At 39.1% G+C, this 21,186-nt stretch overlaps 1 protein-coding gene and 1 pseudogene across 7 annotated transcripts in view; one reads left to right on the top strand and one right to left on the bottom strand.

The window, feature by feature from the left end:
* KrT95D (phosphofurin acidic cluster sorting protein KrT95D) overlaps positions 1-21,186 on the bottom strand; it is a 186,313-nt gene that overhangs the window by 139,701 nt on the left and 25,426 nt on the right. The window contains exon 1 of one of the 7 annotated variants that reach the window (XM_076626104.1): positions 17,820-18,079. The exons of the other annotated variants lie outside the window; for them this stretch is intronic. The gene's annotated coding sequence lies outside the window, so the exon portion shown is untranslated. Of the gene's footprint in view, positions 1-17,819; positions 18,080-21,186 lie in introns of those variants that run through there. 7 annotated transcript variants of the gene reach the window in all.
* Positions 3,179-4,516, top strand: LOC143303924 (uncharacterized; annotated as a pseudogene).

Below are 21,186 nucleotides of genomic sequence, written 5' to 3'. Positions count from 1 at the left end.
CGAGTCTGTTTAAATTGTATCAGATCGACCACGTCTATTCAAAAAAACCTTACTCATCAACCTACGCGGTTCAAGCGCAGCTAACTATGTGCAGCAAAATAGAAAAAAAGAAAAGAAAAGAAGAGAACCGATCGCAACTAATTACAATAAAAAGAGAAGGAAACAAAGTACAAGGGAACGAAAAGAAAGAAAAAAGGATCGAAAGTCCCTATAAACAGGTCTCTGTATTAATGCGATCGGTCTTGAGAGAATATACCTGGCCTCTGTATTTAACACCCGGCATACGTCTGTACGTGGCCCGCAAAGGAAGGCGGTGCGCCAATAATCTCGTGTTTCAACTCCATTAGTATACGTGGCACTTCAAAGGAGGAAAAGTGTCCTTCAAAGAACCGTGCACCGTGTACCAAGACCTTCCCTTATTATTAGAAATCCCATCGATTGCCGACATGGCTCATGGGTTGTTTAATTTCCCGTTAGCAGGTTCTTTGTACACACGTGCAGCGTGCTTTTTAAGTAAACCAGCGATCGTCGATTTAGGACGAGCCGAGGGATCCTCGCAAGATGTTGTTTCACAGATACGTGCGCCACTATGGCAAATATCGCAATCCTAAAATTCTTCTGAATAACACAGAAACTGTGAAATAGCTGCAGCCCGAAAAGCTGTGCGCTGCGTTCGGTAGAGCACTGAAGCAAAAGTACAGTAGGGTAGAGTAGAAAGTCAAATAGAGCAGAGTCAAGTAGAAACTGATCTGGTAAGAAATTATTTATCCAGACTCGGGTTACTTTTCCAGACACAAGCAGCTCTTTGCTGGCGACCCAAGATGCTGACGCGTCTGACGACAGAATTGAAAACCTGCAAAATACGCGAAACTGTGGTGTGGCCCCAAATCAACGACAGACGAGAAAAGAGGGAAGCTCGTGCGGATACTCTGCCACGCAGGCATCGAGAACAATGACAAAGCGACCAGGCAGCGGAAACGGCGATACCGAGCGACAGAGAGGGAAATCTAAAAGGACGAATCCGAAATGAGTGTGGTTGCAGAAGAGAAATCGATAGAAGACTATAGTCCGTGCAACGAGTCCAGGTACCAGCTGTAAACACACGCACGCGCTGGGATTTAAACGAGATAGAGCACTTTCCGCGCTGGCTGCGTGTTTTGTTGGCTGACAGATCCGCTTCTGATATGAACAAACGAGCAGCGTTTCGCTTGACAAGTGTCGGCCAATAGTTAGGGTCCTTTTCCACTTGCGACCAACGCCGAACGATGGTCAAAAGTCAGCTTCATCCTCCTTAGAAGAAGTTAGCTGTTTTTGGCGGTTACACGCGTCATAAAAAGATGGGAATATTTTTCTGTTACGATGGCAATGTTTCGCGTAATAAATCGATTTATTTATCAACGACGATCGACCGATCAATGACTATCGCTGTTACTATTGCAAAGCAATTAATTATTCTCATTATTATTGATTATTCAGGTTTAGTAAATAGTTGAAAAACATCTATGAACATTTTAATAGCTCTGAATCATTATGTCGCGAGTGTCGATTATGTAGGGATCTGCATACAGAGCGCGAAAAATTCCTGTTACAATAATAATTATTCTTCCCAATGGTTTCAGAACAGTCAGTTTCCAGGCAATTTTCGTCTAATTTACTGCGATTTATCAATTGGCATACGTAAATTTATGTATCAATTTATACCATCTCTTCTTCTTTTTTGAAGAGTTTAGTGGATTAAAAATACGATGCCAAAAGCTTGCTTAAATAAGGCATCGAATACGCCACAGTAAATATTAAACAGAATTTGCCAGGTGGAAATAAATTCGTAAGCAGCTTACGAGAGAAAATAGCAAACCAGCACACAACACATGAAACATGGATGGCAGGCGAGATGTTTTATTTATATTTGTATTTATTTATTTAACGAGCAATCAGCAACTTAGAACTAAGCATCTGCGTCTCCTCGACTTCCTTCTAAATATCTTGGACCAAACAATTTCGTTCCACAATGTCTTCTTGTCGTTTCGCAAGAAATCACCTGCCGCTCCTTAAGTGTCGCTATGCCTCGCTAACGATACAAATCGATAAAAGTAACAGAAGATTAAATCGAATCCGCTAAACGATTGAACAGTGCATAAAGACTTCCACGGAGAAGAAAAAGAGGGAAAAATGGAATAGAGATGCGGCTAATCCGAACGAGCAATCGATTTTCACTAACCAGAAAGAAAATCGAGCAAGTAGCTCGAACGAGGAAGGAGGAAATGGAGTGTTTCGATTATACGGCGCTGTACATACGTACGAGGAACACACGTCCGCGGATGTACAATTTTACAATGTAGGATACAAAAAAAAAAAAAAAAAAAAAAGGAAAAGAAAGAAGAAGAAAAAGGAAAAGGCGTCCCATTGGCTGAAAGCGCGTACAGCTACGTATCCACGCGCGGAGCATTTCAATGACTTTTTGCACACATCCTCCGGCAGTGGCAGATTAGGCATATTACGATAGTGATAGGTGAACGTATAGGTAGGCGTATCAAAGTCATTTGCATAATAACGACGCAGCTGCCTCGGGGCGAGAGCCCGCAAACTGTGCTCGTTATGTGTTGATCGAATGATAAGGCAAGTACCATCAAAATTTAGCGGTCTAATGCCTGATGGGCACGTCGATTCGCAATGATTCTCAGCCGCGAATCTGGCATTGTCAGGGCGAATCGCCAAACTCGTCGAACGTGAAACTTCCAACGTGCAACTTCACACACCTGACAAACTTGCGCGTTCAAAAGAAGGTTTTCACGTTGAGAGGTGCATTTGCGTTTGACACAGTACCCCATTGGGCGCTAAAACCACACTTGGCGAGAAATGGTGTGCAGGGCTCTATAATCAATGTGGCAAACGAAATGCATAAAGAAACGAACATTGCAATATACGAAACGAAAGTGAAAACTGAAAATAATATAGAGGTGGAGATTGACATCCTTAGACGAGGCAAGCAGGGTGACCCATTGTCACAGCTGCTATTCAATTTATATTTAGAACCGCTATAATATTACAAAGCAACGAATCAGTAGTATAAATGTTAGTCGTAATAGAAAAGTCTGAATCCTGAATCATCGATAACATCGTCCTACTTGACAAAGATGACAGGAAGGCACAACGTCAAGTGGATATGCTCCATAAATACATGAAGAGCCTAGGTATGACCATCTCAGGGGAGAAGAGCCAAACGTTCAAGGTGGTCACCAAAAAGGACACCTGGTTCGTTAAGGATCCAAGAGCAAGGCTCCATGAAATCCAAATACCAGAAATTGAGCCGGATGAGGTCTTCAGATATTTAGGCGCTAAAATGGGACGCATAAAAGACGAACTGAGAAGACGACGGCTGAGACTAGTGGGCAGAAAACGCGAGCTGGTAGAACGATTGCTTGCTATGTTACGCGTAGAACGGGAACACAATGAACGAGAAGATGATCCAGAGGATAATAATGAAGACTACTTCGCAAAAGACGACGAAGACGATGATTAGCATGGTTGGGGACCGTTTGGACGTTAACGGCCCAGCAAATCGCAATCCAAATAGTCAAGAAGAGGAATAATTGAACGGTTTGAAATTCCAGTGATAAGACGATCGAGGCAAGACGAGCCTAGGTGCACGGTGTTAACATTCAGAGACGTAGAGGACTCGCTAGAGAAATTCAGCGGGGACGATCTGCCGAGTGTAAGTCGGTGGATCGAGGACTTCGAAGAAATGGCAAAAGTGTACGGTTGGTCAGAGATGAACATGGTAGTTTTCGCGAAGAAACTGCTCACAGGCTCCGTTAAATCTTTCGTGCGATGTGAACGAGGCAAGACGTCCTGGGTAAAGCTAAGAAAGGCACTAAAAGACGAGTTTGAAGATGCAGTAATGATTGACAGATACACCAGGAGTTAGCGAATAGAACGAAGAGACCAGGTGAGAGTCTGCAACAGTACATGAATAGTATGCGTGAGGTTGCGGGACAAGTCGCAAATCAGCTATATCATTCAAGGCATTCCCGACGAGGTCGCAAACAAGGCTGTGTTGTATGAAGCTAAGAACGTGCAACAGATGAAAGAATACTTGAAGCAGTATAAAGAGATGAAGAGGGATACGAAGGCGGAAACAAAATTTCGGGAACGCAAGCACGATATGGGAAAACGATCGGAAGTGCGAGATCAGTCGGGGCAAAGAGTTAATGACAAAAGCGGTTTCAATTGTGTCAGTGCGGATTATTCGAGTGCTAAGTGTCCGAAGAAAGAAAAAGAACCCGAGAAGAAGGTGTCGATAGATGACTGTAAATTTATATCGGTAGTGGATACGGGTAGCGATCCCACACTTATACGGCCAGACGGGTGTGAGAAGTTAGGATCACCACCTCTAGGTAATTCCAAGCTTGAGTTTGAAGATTTGGGTTCGGCTGACAATGAGACCTGGGGCGAGTACGACTTGACGATCAGACTGACGGTTACGAAAACGCGCCGAATATATCGAAAGTTAACGTAACAGAGCAGTGCGACGAGACAGATGTATCGCACGCACAGGAAGCGATTCCGGGAAGCGATTCGCGATATCATTGGGGGGTATAAGCCGGAGAAGACGCGGGACGCCGGGGTAACTTCAAAAGCGTTCCGAAAGCGACAAACCCGTAGCACGAAGACCGCGAAGACTGGCGCCGTCTGAAAAAAGGGAAGTAGACGATTTGATGGAGTTGTGGACAAGCGAACACGTCGTTAAACCATCAGACTCCAAGTATGCAAATCCTATAATAGCAGTACCAAAGGCAATGCAGGTTCAGGTAGTCAGGCAGGCGCACGAGCGTGGGTATTTTGGGGCCACCGTAAACAGAAGCGCGGGAAAAACTCCTTTCCAGCTACTGATCGGGGTCGAAAGACAAATCGAAGAAGATGCACAAGTTAGAGAGCTGATCGACGAAGAGTGGGCCGCGAGGTTCGAAGAACAACACCGCGAGCTACGGGAGGACGCGAAAAGGAAGATCGCTGCAACTCAAGAGTTGAATAGGCAAAATTACAACGAAAGAAGAAAGAGTGCGAAGCAGTACCGCAGGGGGGACCTTGTCGCCATAAAGAGAACACAGTTCGGCGCAGGGTTAAAACTCGGGGGCAGATTCTTGGGTCCGTACCGGGTAGTGCGAGCCATGCGGAATGACCGTTACACCGTGGAGAAAGTAGGGGAGCATGAGGGACCCGCGCACACCTCGACGACTGCCGATTTCATGAAACCTTGGGTCCTGAACGCAGAAGATGACGCATCCGGGGACTGCGAGAATAAACACAACATTCGAGGGCAGATATTACTGCAGGATGGCCGAGTGTAGTATCGGGGAGAAGAGCCTAAGAAACATCGAGTTAACTATAGACAATGTCGCGAGAGCCGAGGCGCTGTCGGCTCCATCAATGCGTTATCGGTCCTTCAAATAAATAGTTTCGCCGAAAAGGCCTACGTGATCCTGGCTACGAGCATCCGCGGAACACGTGTGCGGTGGGCATAGCAAAAGACAAAAGAATGCTACAACGGCCAGAGAGTCAGTTGAGAAGCAGAGTGTGAGCGGACACAGAGTGTGAATCGATGTGCGACGATATTATAGTCGGTCCTTTTGTTATTGAATATCGCTTATTAAACTAGAATAAACTCTATTTATATTCCTTTTGTTATTGAATATCACATATTAAACTAAACTTTAAATTTACCGTCGTTACTTGTCCTTACTCTAAGAATCCAACTACATATATTTGTATATTTCTATATTATTATATACTTGAGGTACAGAAACATTCGCAAGCCACGAAATCCTCAATAGCAACGTCGTAGCTTCAAGAACAGGTGAACTGAGTGGAAAACTGGGTCATCGAATTTTCACGCGGCAATTAAATCGCCTGTCAGATTTGTAGCATGGCCACGCGTGTATTGTCAATAGGAGGAATTTATTGTTACAACTCAACATATACAGGGTGTGACGAAATAACGCGTCAAACAGGTGGGAGGTGACCGGTTGTGGCAAAGTAAGGAAAAGATATGCGATAGAATTTGTTCGTCCGAGGTTTCGTTTTAGCTTAGTATACTCGTCACGTGTAAATAAAAAATTAAACCAGTCGTTTCATTGCAATTTAACTCTACATTACAACGGCTCGTTACATACACACTCTGTGCTTGACGAGTATACTCGCCGTCGCTTACATTCTGCGACGTGTACCATTTTCGGTACACGTCGCCTGTTTTCTGCCACGTGTACCATTTTAGGTACACGGTTTTCAAAGAGGTCGCGACAGCTAAGTGACTAGGTGCGATTGTCACTATGTAAACATCGAATGAAATTGCACTATGGCATACTCGAGCAACGATTGTATCATCCGACAGATCGATCTTCTCATCAGAGCAAATCATCAGATTCGATGGTCGCTCGAACCTGGTCGTATTTTACGCGAAGGAAGATTTCCCCGCCCGCGCACAGCCGCCTTCCGCATTGCACCAGATCGACGTTACGTCACTGTTTCACCCTTGGCAAGCGGCGAGCGCGGCCGTTTTTCCTCTTAAGTCGAGTTTGCAAGCGCGCGGCGCCGCCATTTGGCGGCCAACAGTCGCAGAAACGGCGGCAAGCAACGCTTAATTACACCGAGCGCAACTCTTTCGTCGACGTAAACGCGAAGCGAACTCGCGTCAAATTAACGCGTCAAATTAAAAATTGTGTCGCGCGGTATAACGAGCTTGCGACGACAGAATGGAAATTCGACGAGCAAACGGAAACTTCTGAATGGGAAAATACGACGTTTTCAAGCGGAGTTTGCCGCAGAAGTACACGACGGTCGTACGAGAAACGATAGAAACGCGCTTTAACCAGACAGCTGTTGAAGACGAGTATACTCGTCGAACACGGATTGCGCGTGGCTGTCACGATAAAGAATTAAGTTGTGACGAAACGACTATTTCATTTCTTAATTTTATCGCTGGCGGCGCATTTTGGTAAACCGAATGTGTGAAAAAAGAGATTCGTTTCAGAAGAAATTGTTTAATTTGGTTCGCACTAAAAATTATAACTTTTCAAATAATCATTTTCTTCCGGAATTCTTGCAAACAAAAATATACATTTTAAACTGGAGAAGTCGTGTTATACGACAATTAGTAACATTTGTTTATTTATTTAACTGAAACATATGTAGTTTGCATATGAACGAAAAAGGTTCGGGAAAAGTCAATTAATTAGAAAAATGGTTAGTTTAAATTACAATTTTAATGAAAATACTCGATATCGCTTCGCAACAGACGATTAAACAGCAAATTCCAACTACTTTTTACACATAAATAACACAAAATATTATCATTTCTTCGTGACGAGTATACTCGTCAAGAACAGCTAGTTGGTAAAAACGTTTTCTTCGTTCGTAATTTTCGTAAAATTAATCGTAAAATCGTAAAATTTTTCGAACAGAAGCGTCGAATGGCTTCAGGAAGACGTGTTTTCGTGTAACAATTAATTGTTAAAAAAATAATTTATTTAAATATATATATTTATTATATTTAATTATATATATACTTGCATATAATAAAATCAATTTTCTCCCATTTTTCCAATTTTTTTTTAAATTTACCAATTATTTGACAAATTTCAATTTTTAAAAACTGTAATAACTAATAAATCCATAATAACAAATTTTTTTATTTTTTTTCAAAAAAATCTTGAGTAGAACTATACTAGGCGGACTCATATATTTTGCAACACGTGACTATAAAATATTATCAAGCTATTTCCATGAAGAGACTATTAGTTTTATTAGGAAACTTTAACTTTCAGTTTGTCAGGGACGAGAAGAAACGTAGAGCGCTATTTTTCTATTTGCTTTCCTTATCTTTCGTACGATAAATTTTACAAACTAAAAGTTAAATTATCCGCTAAAGTAACAGTTTCTCAACAGAAGTAGGTTACTCGTTTTCTACAAAGAATGTCGAGCTGCGTGGATTTATATATTCAAAAATATATGACGCCATTTAGAAATATAAAGTTGACCTTTACCACCTATTATTTATCTATTATTTATTATCTATTGTTATCAATATTTATTTTACCGTATAATTAATAGTAACGAAGATATCTCGGCTTAGACACACTTCTGACTCACCCTGTATATTAAGTTACTTTCCGATACCAATTTGAACCTATTTCAACACTTATCGTAGTGTTCCACGAGTTTTTCTATACATTCGTCGTACACTTCTGCCGCCTGTTCACGTAACTATCGTTTCACGCGGTCCTTTAAACCCGCTAACTTTGTTCGACGTATATACTCGTCTGGTGAAATAAAAAATTGCCATTACAATATAACAATACTATAACAGTATAAGAAGTGAAAATTTCAGTCAAAGATAACACAAATGACATTTAGCGGTAGTTTTGCGCTTCCAGTAAAATTATTATGTATTACAAAAAAAAAAATTTTTGAAAAAGAAGGTTTCGATTATTTGATTATTCTCCCCGATATGTCGCTTATGCTGCGTAAAATGTGTAGCTTTTCATAAATCGAGTTGATTATTTTCCCTAATTCATCGATTATTCTCTCTACTTTATTACTGTTTTGCAATTTTTCAGCTTTTAATAACAATATCTTTTCTCAATAATAAATTGCGAATTTTCTCCCTCGTTTTGCTTCACTTCAACAGCAGAGCATTCGTTCTGCCTTCGACGTATATACTCGTCGCTGCTTGATCTGAACTACGCGCCCCGTAGGCGACTTTTCGAACTAAATTCCCCAGTTAGCTGGTTAAGTCATCGTTTCTTGCGAAGCTCTTGAAATTTCGTAAAAACACGCTGATCACCGACACGTTCGCAAACTTCGCCGTAATGAGAGACGAGCGCGCACGAACACACACACACACGCGCGCGCCCTTTCTGCTCGTCGAACAAGCTTCTAACAGTTTCTTACCGCCGCAAACCGCTGTAATTTGACGGCGCAGTTTTTCTGCGAGAAGGTTTGCAGCGTTGGAAAAACGCGAAAGCGCGGCTTTTTCAATGAATTTTCCATACGACGACCAAAGTGTCAAATATTCAGACGGAAAATTTGATACGACTTGTGCGAACGTATGAGCCAAGCCCGGTGACCTTGTACGAACACATTCCATCGTTTTATGTGGTTTCGATATGTGAATTGGTGGTATGTGCTTTTTACATTTACGGTGCTTTCTCGGACGAGTAGTCGCGCAGCCTCTTCCCCCTCCCTCCACTTGCAAAAACTGAAGTACACAGTCACACACGTTTGTATTTCCGCCGTGCATTATTTATGGCACATGTATTTGCTATTTTTTAAGGGGGAGTCTCGCTTCGAGAGAAAAAAACACGGGAGCAAAGAAAAAGTGGTTCGTCGTTTTTTGCTGCCTTTCAGACGATAAGCTTCGCGACATTAGAGTCGCGACCCAACTGATCATTTTTCCACCCAAAACGTCTTTTTCGTCGACAATTTAGAAATCACCCTCTAGATTTAAACATTAGATTCAGCTAGAATCAAACGGATGATAATCACGATATTACACACGATATAATTTACTTACAATTAATAATAATAGAATAATACCAGAATAATTTACTTACAATTCTCAATCAGAACCGAATACGAAGATCTTCCAAACAAAAAAAATTTAGAAATTCATCGAACGATGTACAAGGACGTGTAAGAAACAGAGGTGACCTTGACTTTTCATCGAAACAAAGCTCTTTTCGCTGGTAACATCCTTCTCGCTACACTACCAGAAGTAGCTGACAAAATCACGAGGACTGATTCTTGGGTCACCCTGTATATGAATTGTATGTATATGTATATACATATTAGGCTATTGCATATACAACACATATACAGTACCTCTACACTGTTACTTATATACGTACACGTAAATTGATTCGAAATAAACGTGAAAAAAAAGATGGAATTTTTCCACGAAGAAACAATCGCGTTCCATGGAAACCAAATTTTTCGAGAATCTGTTTCGAGAAGCTTTTCAAAATTTACGCCTGTCGCATTCGCTATATTCTTATATTCTCCGCTGCAAGACGATATCGCGCGAACTGCCTCTCCGAAATCATCGCTGTGTTCACCGAGCAGCAGCATCGATTTCGAACAGTTGCCAGAAATGTTCGAAGAAGAAGAAGAAGATCCGAGTTCGTTTGCCTTCGCATACGATTACAGCGAAACGACGCAACTGCGTAGCTCGTCGAAGAGTACTGGTCGTCGTTTGATATTTTCCAAGTTCCATAACGTTTCGTCGTGTGTTTGAACGCGTTTGAACGTGTTCGATCGTGTTTGAACATGTTTGAACGTGTTTGAAAGCGTTTGAAAGCGTTTGAACGTGTTTGAAAGCGTTTGAACGTGTTTGAAAGCGTTTGAATGTGTTTGAACGTGTTTGAACGTGTTTGAGCGTGCCACTGCTTCTTATATGCAAGCGCAATTAGCGTGGAATTATGTAATTTCACAGAAACGCGACTTCGCCGTGTAAAGAAGATTGCAAAGATACGCTGAATGAATCGATACGAAATGAACGTGAAGAAGAAAAACAGAAAGAGGGGAGGAAATAAAATTAGTAAAAAGAGGAACGCGCGTATAATCGAAACCGCATTGTTTGAGACAGCACGACGAAGTTGGAGCTGAACACGGCGACGAATGACCACTGCGAAGGCATAAAAAGAGATTAGAAATGTGCTAACAAGATTGTTATCAGAAATTGCACGTCATTGCGTGCAGCTTGTAACGATTTACATTGTCTCGTTCCGATCTCGCGGAATAAACCTCGTTTCCGTATGAAGCGGAAATTCATTCAGCTTTCGCATGAAAATTGAATGTAGAGAGAGAGAGAGAGAAAAGCGACGAATTTAATGAAATGTACTACAAAAGGTGTGAACAACTTGTTGTCGTGAGTGCTGTAAGTCTACATTACCACGTGTAATATAATTTGATATAATTTGAGATAATAAAATATATGTATCAGATTACATATATCAAATAACATATAATATCAGATTATATTGCCATATTGAAATTACCATTTGCCTGAAGTTTGAACAAAAAATTACTTGAGGCCAACAAACGTACTGTTCATGACAAAAAGTATGCAAATTGATACGGTTAAACAAGGCTCTTAAAATTTGTACAAATTATTTCACATTTTATATGAAGAACTGTACACGTACACGTTGTCTGTGACATGTTTCTGCACGCCACACGTAAACGAATCCTACCGACCAATCTCATTACTTCCGGTGTTGTCTAAGATACTAGAGAAAGTAATTTACGACCGAATATAACCTATAATAGTAAAGAATCAACTAATACCGGGTCACCAATTCGGATTCAGAAGCAGACACTTCATAATAGAACAAACGCACAGACTCGTCAATGAAATCTTACAGGCGCCGAAAACAAAACAATACTGCACGGCACTCTTTATGGACATCGAAAAAGCATTCGACAAAATAAACCACACTAGCCTACTACAATCAATCAGGAAGCAGTTCCCGGGCCAGATATACCAACTAATCAAATCATACCTAAGCAGCAGAAGCTTCATAGTAAAAATCAAGAACACACACTCGGAAGCTAAAGAAATCAAGACAGGAGTTCCGCAAGGAAGCGTCCTAGGACCAATTCTATACACATTATACACGGCCAACATACCAACAACTAACAACAGCAAAATACTGACATTCGCGGATGACACAGCTGTACTAGTCAGGCACACCAACCCTGCAACAGCAGTTACATTACTACAAGGGCATATCACAAAAATAGAAAAGTGGCTTCAAGCAAAACAAATCAAAGCAACCCCCGAAAAATGCAAACACATTACATTCACACTGCGAAAACAGAAACCACCAAACATCGTACTAAACGGCACACGCATAATACAAACAAGGCAAGTCAAATACCTAGGACTGCACTTAGATTCACGACTCACATGGAAACAGCATATTAAAGCAACAATAGACAAAATACAGGTGGCAAGGAGACAAATGCACTGGCTAACAAGTCGAAAATCCAAACTAAGCATAGGAAACAAACTAAAAACATATAAAATGGTCATAAAACCAATCTGGACGTACGGAATAGCACTATGGGGAACAGCAGCAATGAGCCATATAACCAAAATAGAGGCAATGCAATCTAAAATACTCAGAACAATAGTAAACGCGCCATGGTAGCTTAGAAACGAGGACATTCGGAAAGACCTGGGAATACCAACGGCCAAGGAGGAGATCAACAAAGGTGCAAGAAGGCACGGAGAAGGAATAGCAACGCACCCAAATCGGCTGGCAGGGGAACGGGCGACACATCAAGCATAAAAAGAAGATTAAAACACCCAACAGATCTCACAAAGGACATAACCTAACAAACACGTATTATCTGAGATAATTAAAGAAATAAATCAATCAAATTCGAAGATGGTATCTTCTGGCTACTGGGGGTAGCCATCCACATGTTATAATACTATATCACTAAGCTATAATATTTTACCAAATGTCCAACTGGACAAATTGTAAAATAAAATGTTTCTGCACGATTTTCTTTGAATTTCCATGAGCAGAGTTAAATGCAAAACAAATAAAAGCAGAATTATAGACAAATACAGACCAATAACAAATTGTACCGTTTCAAATGAACAAGGGAACAAGTTTCTATCAAATTTTTCTACCAAAAGTATGCATTTTGCTGTGATCCCATGAGATGCAACAGCATTGTCCACCTATCGAAGTATAATCAAGTTGTCCATCTGTATAACAAGGACAAAGAATGGTACGTTTTATCGTTGCTATTCGAGTCACAACACTGTGGAGGACACAAAATGTGTACCTTTTCCAACTGACCATAATTTGATCGACTGTGGCACCTGATATGGGGTGAAATACATAAATTGCATAAATGGTGAGTTTGTCAGAAAAATATAAATAGAAGACGCCAATGTTTCAATATATTCGCTACATCGCTATATATATATATATATATATATATATGTGTCGGAGATGGAAGGACAGCGGGATTTCCCGTGCGGAATGTTGGGAAAAACTCTAATACCTTAGCTCAGAGTTTTATTATAACTGCACTTAAGTAATAAAAATAAAAAATAGTTCTAATGTTCCAATCTGGGTTCGGGTTCAAGGTGACATAGCGAGTCACCAGACGTAGCCACGGTCACGGGAGGGACGTGTACCTGACAGAGGTACGAAATGATTATACGACTCTTTTTAAAAACAAAGATTGACCCGAGAAGTGGGGACAGGAATATACAAGGGCAGTTTCATTTGGATTACGAGTTACTTATCGAGAAAGTTACCCGGTTCGCGTATTACATTTGCACTCGTCATCCCGTGGACCGTGGGTTCGCTATTGAACCCGAATTCGCTTCAGCATCATCTCGACCATCCTATCGCCACTATTACTCATAGCTCCTTGCAGTGTCCACATTTATACTAACGAACATCAGCTGCATCCACGATGGCAAAGTGAATAAAGGTTCATCGAACGCCCCCGAAATTCCAACCTTAATCCGACATATATATATATATCACTATACTATATACAATTCTCAAGGTCGCCGGATAACGACGAGACTGTGAATGTTTTTCAATTCATTTTACATCACAAAAAAAGCAATTGATTCCAGGCAAGTCTTCCATGAAAAGTGCATGAGTCGGAAACGTTCCACGTACAGGGTGTCCGAAACTAAACCAGTTAAGTTCGATTAAGGTGTGTTTGACGAGTATACTCGTCGTCGCTCGTGCGCATTTACGCGCTCCACGACCTAACCTCGCCACAGATCTCTAAAACGAAATTTTGCAGTTAACTGGTTAAACGACCAAACTGCCAGAATTTGATCTACAAAAAAAAAAAAAAAAACAAAAAAGAGAACAAAATGTTACATAAAGTTTGCCAATAAACGTCTTGCTGCGGCGCTGCAAAGAGATAATGTCGCAGGCATGAACAGACAACGACGCAGTTGTCGAAACTCAGGAAAATTCTCTTTGGAAAACTGCGCGACGTAATTAGTCGCATTGTTTATCGACGCAGAGTTTGTGTCGGGGCGCGAGGGCAAAGCGTTTCGAAACGAGGAGCCAAAGGTAGCGGGCAATCGTGTTTGTTATATTGTTATATTTTATAACTATCAAATTGTTAGCTTGCGTACACGAAATTGTTGCCACATGATAAAGAACACGTAACTACGCTGATACGATAATACAGTCGACTTCTGCGTACTGCGATGGAAAATGCGTCGTTGTTTATTTCGTTTATTTATAACTCTGTGTCAAAGCATCCTATTGACGAACACTGTATAACGATATTTTTCTTTCTTCTTTTTGCCTGTCGATATTAAACTCTGACAGTTTGGGCGTTCGAGTTTGCGACCTACTCTATGTACAATTTTATTTTAATATCGTGATAGTTGAATGACGAATCAGTGACAATTAGAGACGCACAAATCACATCATCGTAATTATTGCGTCTGAAACTATAAACAAACATTTCGATGACTCATAAAATTGGAATGCTCTGGCTGCTCAAGTGCATCTATATTATAACAATTACGTAAAGTGGAGGAAAAAAAATAGACAAATCTTACGAAACAGGAGAATCCAATGTGAAACTATACAGAGTTAAGGTATAGTTGTACGTACAGCGTGTCCGGTTTATCTCGAATCGTGCAAATATTTCGAAAGATACAAACGATAGAAAAAGATGTTTCAGACAAAAATTGCTATAAAAAAAAAAACGCTATATTTTTGTCAGTTTGACCTTAAAACTTCGTGCGAAGTTTGGGATTGGGATTAGTATACCTGGAAGACCTTCGTGTTTTCTTACGTGTTCTTGTAGTTGATATTGGGACGTTTTCAAAACACTACGAACTTGTGGTTTTCGCATCATCCGCTTAATTATATCGTCGTGAAAACGTTCGAATTTTAGAGAGCAAAAGAAGTCAGATAACTAAAACTGACTACTCGACACTGAATGACTATTTTGGAAACATTAGAAAACTGCAATTCTTCTCCTCGATATAAGTTTTGTTTGAAACGTTTTTATTATAATATTTTTATATTATATAATAATATTATAATGTTTTTTAATGTGATATTTGAGCATTTGCCCCCCCCCCCTCAATACTGCGCAAATTTGATCTGAAACGTTTTCTCCTATCATTCAAATTATTCGAAATATTTGAGCAGTTCTTCTCCTCGATATAATTTTTGTCTGAAACATTGTCTCGAATTATTCGTACTTTTTGAAATATTTGAGCAGTTGTTCCCACGATACAAGTTTTGTCTGAAATATTTTCTCCTATTATTCAAATTATTCGAAATATTTGAGCGGTTCTCTTCCTCGATATAATTTTTGTCTGAAACATTGTCTCGAATTATTCGTACTTTTTGAAATATTTGAGCAGTTGTCCCCACGATACCAGTTTTGTCTGAAACGTTGTTTCGAATTATTCGTGCTTTTCGAAATATTTAAGCATTTATCGCTCATAATATAACTTCAATTTCAAATCCTTTCTCCTATCATTCAAATTATTCGAAATATTTGAGCATTTGTCCCCCTCAATACTGCAAACTTTAATCTGAAATCTGTTCTCCTATCATTCAAATTATTCGAAATATTTGAGCATTTGTCCCCCTCAATACTACACAACTTTAATCTGAATTCTGTTCTCCTATCATTCAAATTATTCGAAATATTTGAGCGGTTCTCTTCCTCGATATAATTTTTGTCTGAAACATTGTCTCGAATTATTCGTACTTTTTGAAATATTTGAGCAGTTGTCCCCACGATACCAGTTTTGTCTGAAACATTTTCTCCTATCATTTAAATTCTCAGAAATATTTGAGCATTTGTTCCCCTCAATACTATGCAACTTTTATCTGAAACGTTTTCTCCTACCATTCAAATTATTCGAAAAATTTGAGCGGTTCTTCTCTTCGATATAATTTTTGTCTGAGGAATTATTTCGAATTATTCGTGTTTTCCGAGATATTTGAGCAGTTGTCCTCACGATACAAGTTTTGTCTGAAACGTTGTTTCGAATTATTCGTACTTCTTGAAATATTTGAGCAGTTGTCCCTACAATACAAGTTTTGTCTGAAACATTTTCTCCTATCATTCAAATTATTCGAAATATTTGAGCGGTTCTCTTCCTCCATATAATTTTTGTCTGAAACATTGTCTCGAATTATTCGTACTTTTTGAAATATTTGAGCAGTTGTTCCCACGATACAAGTTTTGTCTGAAACATTTTCTTCTATTATTCAAATTATTCGAAATATTTGAGCGGTTCTCTTCCTCCATATAGTTTTTGTCTGAAACATTGTCTCGAATTATTCGTACTTTTTGAAATATTTGAGCAGTTGTCCCCACGATACAAGTTTCGTCTGAAACGTTGTTTCGAATTATTCGTGCTTTTCGAAATATTTAAGCATTTGTCGCTCATAATACAACTTCAATTTCAAATCCTTTCTCCTATCATTCAAATTATTCGAAATATTTGAGCATTTGTCCCCCTCAATACTGCAAACTTTAATCTGAAATCTGTTCTCCTATCATTCAAATTCTTCGAAATATTTGAGCATTTGTCCCCCTCAATACTACACAACTTTAATCTGAATTCTGTTCTCCTATCATTCAAATTATTCGAAATATTTGAGCGGTTCTCCTCCTCGGTATAATTTTTGTCTGAAACATTGTTTCGAGTTATTCGTACTTTCCGAAACATGTGAACATTTGTCTCCACGATATAATTTTTGTCTGTAACATTGTTTCGAATTATTCGAAATATTTGAGCAATTGTCACTCACGATGCAAGTTTTGTCTGAAACATTTTCTCCTATCATTTAAATTCTTCAAAATATTTTTTAGCATTTGTCCCCCTCAATACTACACAACTTTAATCTGAGATCTGTTCTCCTATCATTCAAACTATTCGAAATATTTTATTTACTCTCCTCCTCGATATAATTCTCGTCTGAAACATTGTTTCGAATTATTCGTGTATTTGGGTCCGATACACCTGATACACCGATACACGATACAAGTTTTGCCTGAAACACTGTGTCTCGGTTCGAGATAAACCAGACACAGTGTAGACATACGTATATATGTAATTAATGATTTTTAGAAACGCAAGTTTGCACAACTAGAATTTAATTTCCATGGAAAAGTTATCGTTGTCGGAAAGACATTAGGCGAGTTGATAAGAAAAGTGTTTCAGCTATTACAGACCGACCTTGCATGTCCAAACGATTCGCGATTACCACGCTATTATTCTCTTCCGTTGCCAACGCGTATAACGCTTCCACTATTATAGGTTTCCCTGCCAAACGTAAAAACTTTTGCCGCTCCTTAGTCCTTTCTATATAGCTATATTTCTAGCTATATAGCTATATAGCTATATGTCTATATAGCTATCTATATAGCTACACGTATAATCAGCGACAACAAGATTCGTACAATTGTAATTGGCAAGCTCTATATTTTCAGTAAATATAGCAAAGTACCAAGAAAAATGTATTACGTTATGTTACAATAGCCCACGTAGATAACGTACAAAATACTTTCCAGTTATTGTTTCTTACCTGTATTGTCGTCCAAATATTAAGAAAAATATCTTAAAAATATATTGAAAGAAATATTAAGAAAAAAAAAAAGCAACACCGAGAAAGTTCGAATTTTGATATCGCAAGACGTCCCAAATATCAATGCCAATTATACACATAAAATCAAACAGCAATTAAATTATCCAAATAAAACTGAAATTAATTACGATTACTCACGAAAGTTTGATGTGTGGTTAGGTGCTGCCCCATACGTTCGACGAAACGGTGTAAACATTTTGAAATGTTGAAAATACAATTTTTCTTAAACAATTAACACTGTTTTCTTTCCAATCTTCCGCCAAACGTTTCTTTTTTAACGTAGCCGCTACTTCTTCGCCAATTCACTTTCTCTTCTCCCGCTGAAATAAAACTAACTCTACTGTTTCTCCAAACTTGTATATCTGTTCCTGCTTATTCCAGACAGCCTAGTAACACGACTAACGCGCATTTATAAACACCACGTGAACGCGCTTCGACCAAACGTCCTTTCCAGAAATTGTATACAAACACTGGCAGAGCCTGAAGGAGAACTAGGCTAAAAAACTGCCAAACATGGGGCTTGTGTGAGAAACTTTTTTCTAACGTAGAACTTCGCTGGTTTCGGCGCTTGCCTTTGGACGTTTAGACGACCATAAATAATAACTCGACAGTTTTTTCCTACTGTTACGTATATTGCTATTGGCAACTAAGCGATGGCGTATTTTGTCGATACCACCTAATGACACGGAATTTGCAAGTTTTCAGAGAAATTATAACAGAAAAAGTAACAGACTGTATTAAGAGTTAAGTATTAATTTTATTGATTAATTTTGCATTTAATATCCAGCTATACGTATTGTATGCTTAACCACAGATTTGTACGTTTTTCTTTCTGCAAGAAAACAGCAGTACGTCGCGTCTATTTTAGTATATTCGTATAGATATTTCTTATTTCGCCTAATTTCGCCATTTTAAACATCTCGCTTAGTTTTTACGATAGGAGAAAGCATCAGAGCGAGAGAATATTCGATTAGAAGGGCAAATGTGTTAGGCAAGAAAATATATGGTCAAGGTCAGATCTATTGAAATGGCGCTTTAACTCGTCGGTAAAGACGAGTTGAGTTGTCATTGGTAAGTGATTTACCTTCTGCAAAATTCTATTATTATGAAACATACTAACATATTTTCCTATATTTGTCGACATTTCAAGATCCGAGTATTTTTAAACGCGACTACGTATTTTCGTTACAACAGCAATCTTACAGCTGGCAAAAATAAAAAAGGAAAGAAATTTAACGATGAGCATTTACGTGACCTCCAACGAGAAAATCACTAAACGTTTGCCATTAATTTCAATACTCGTTCCACGACGATAAACGAACGAATCTATCGAGTCAGATGAAACAGTCTGTACATGTATCGCTGTATCTATAGAAAAGAAAAATTGCAGAGTTGAAAATCCACCGTATCTTTCACTTTTTCCTCCGTACGTTGTTCGTGCAAAGAAAAGATGATGCAAATTCGCACAGTTTCAACCAGTTGCTAAAATACGGTAAAATATTGGCTTGGCAACTAAGTGATTGCGGACTTTCTCAATACCATCTAATGGCAAAATCCGCAATCACTTAGTTGCCAAGCCAATACAAGATTTACAAGTTTGAAAAAATAGGAAAACTTCTGCATTTTCCCGATTTCTTTTATTATTTTCGCATCGATTTTCACGAGAACGATGATTTACGATCATCGATCGTTCGCGGCTGATGCAAACGAGCATCGCCACGTAACTTGCGTGTCCTTTTTGTCACATGACCGCGCGACGATGGCAAATCGATCGGAAAGATACGCGCGGGACAGCGGTACTTTCGCTGAACGATAAAACCGAGCAAAAACGGCGATATCTTTGGCAAGTCGGTTTTTTGAACCAACGTCGGCCGGTTCAATTTCGCGCGCTTTTTGCTCGTTCGCCGATCGTATCGCGTCGCGTAAAATACGAAAGATTTGGAAGCGTAAAAACGTTGTTGGTGGACGGTTGTTAAAAGGAGAGCGTAAGGCAATGGAAGGAGAAAGGAAGTGGGTGCAAAATGACTGACTGAGAGAAGGTTCGATGTTGCCGATCTAGAAAACACGGTGCATCAACGACGACAAACATGGAACCTTAAAAGGGAAGATGGATGTCTGCGCGAGCATATTCGCAAAGTGTTTTGCATATTTTCCAGAGATTATTTGCATATTTTGCATAGAGAGAAAAACAAACGAGCTGAGAGAAACACGGCTGTTTATTTTGCAGGAAACAGTCGCAATGTTCAAAGCAATAGCTTGTTTCTTCCAACAATAATACACAGTTGTTAGCGTAAATATGTAGAACAGAACTCTCGTCATGAAAAAATGGCAACATTTTTGGGAAAATGGCACAATTACAACCTACTGTTTAAATTGCAATTTAATAATAAAATTGAGAGGTGAAACAGTCGTTTCGTTGAAACTTAATTCTGTGTTATACAGCCACGCGTACTCTCTGCTTGACGAGTGTATGCGCCAGATGTACAAAGTGATTACAATTTGTTGTTTAAATTTCAATTTAATAATAAATTTGAGAAATGAAACAATCGTTTCGTTGAAACTTAATTCTGTGTTATACCGCCACGCGTACTCTCAGCTTGACGAGTATACTCGTCGCGTGAAAAGTAGCTACAATTTTGCAGTTTAAATTTCAATTTAGTAATAAAGTTGAGAAACGAAACAGTCATCTCATTGAAAATCATTTCGTTGAAACCTAATTATGTGTTATACAGCCACGCGTACTCTCTGCTTGACGAGTGTAGTGAAGAAATGAAGTTACAATTTGTTGTTTAAATTGCAATTTAGTAATAAAATAGAGAAATGAAACAATCGTTTCGTTGAATCTTAATTCTGTGTTATACAACCACGCGTTCTCTCTGCTTGACAACAAACCTATGAAAAGCTGGTTCCAATTTGTTGTTTAAATTTCAATTTAATAATAAAATTGAGGAATGAAACAATCGTTTCGTTGAAACTTAATTCTGTGTTACACAGCCACGCGTACTCTCAGCTTGACGAGTATACTCGTCGCGTGAAAAGTAGCTACAATTTTGCAGTTTAAATTTCGATTTAATAATAAAGTTGAGAAATGAAACAATCGTTTTGTTGAAACTTAATTCTGTGTTATACCGCCACCCGTACTCTCTGCTTGACAACAAACCCATGAAAAGCTGGTTTCAATTTGTTGTTTAAATATCAATTTAATAATAAAACTGAGGAATGAAACAATCGTTTCGTTGAAACTTAATTCTGTGTTATACCGCCACGCGTACTCTCTGCTTGATGCGTGTATTCTAGAAAATTGGTCACAATTTGTTGTTTAAATTGCAATTTCATAATAAAATTGAGAGATGAAACAGTCATCTCGTTGAAACTTAATTCTGTGTTACACAGCCACGCGTACTCTCAGCTTGACGAGTATACTCGTCGCGTGAAAAGTAGCTACAATTTTGCAGTTTAAATTTCAATTTAGTAATAAAGTTGAGAAACGAAACAAACATCTCAT

Source organism: Bombus vancouverensis, chromosome 17 (assembly GCF_051014615.1).
Source record: "Bombus vancouverensis nearcticus chromosome 17, iyBomVanc1_principal, whole genome shotgun sequence".
Classification (NCBI taxonomy): Eukaryota; Metazoa; Arthropoda; class Insecta; order Hymenoptera; family Apidae; genus Bombus; species Bombus vancouverensis.
Note: the sequence above shows the minus strand (reverse complement) of the source record. Positions and strands in the feature narration are given on the sequence as shown.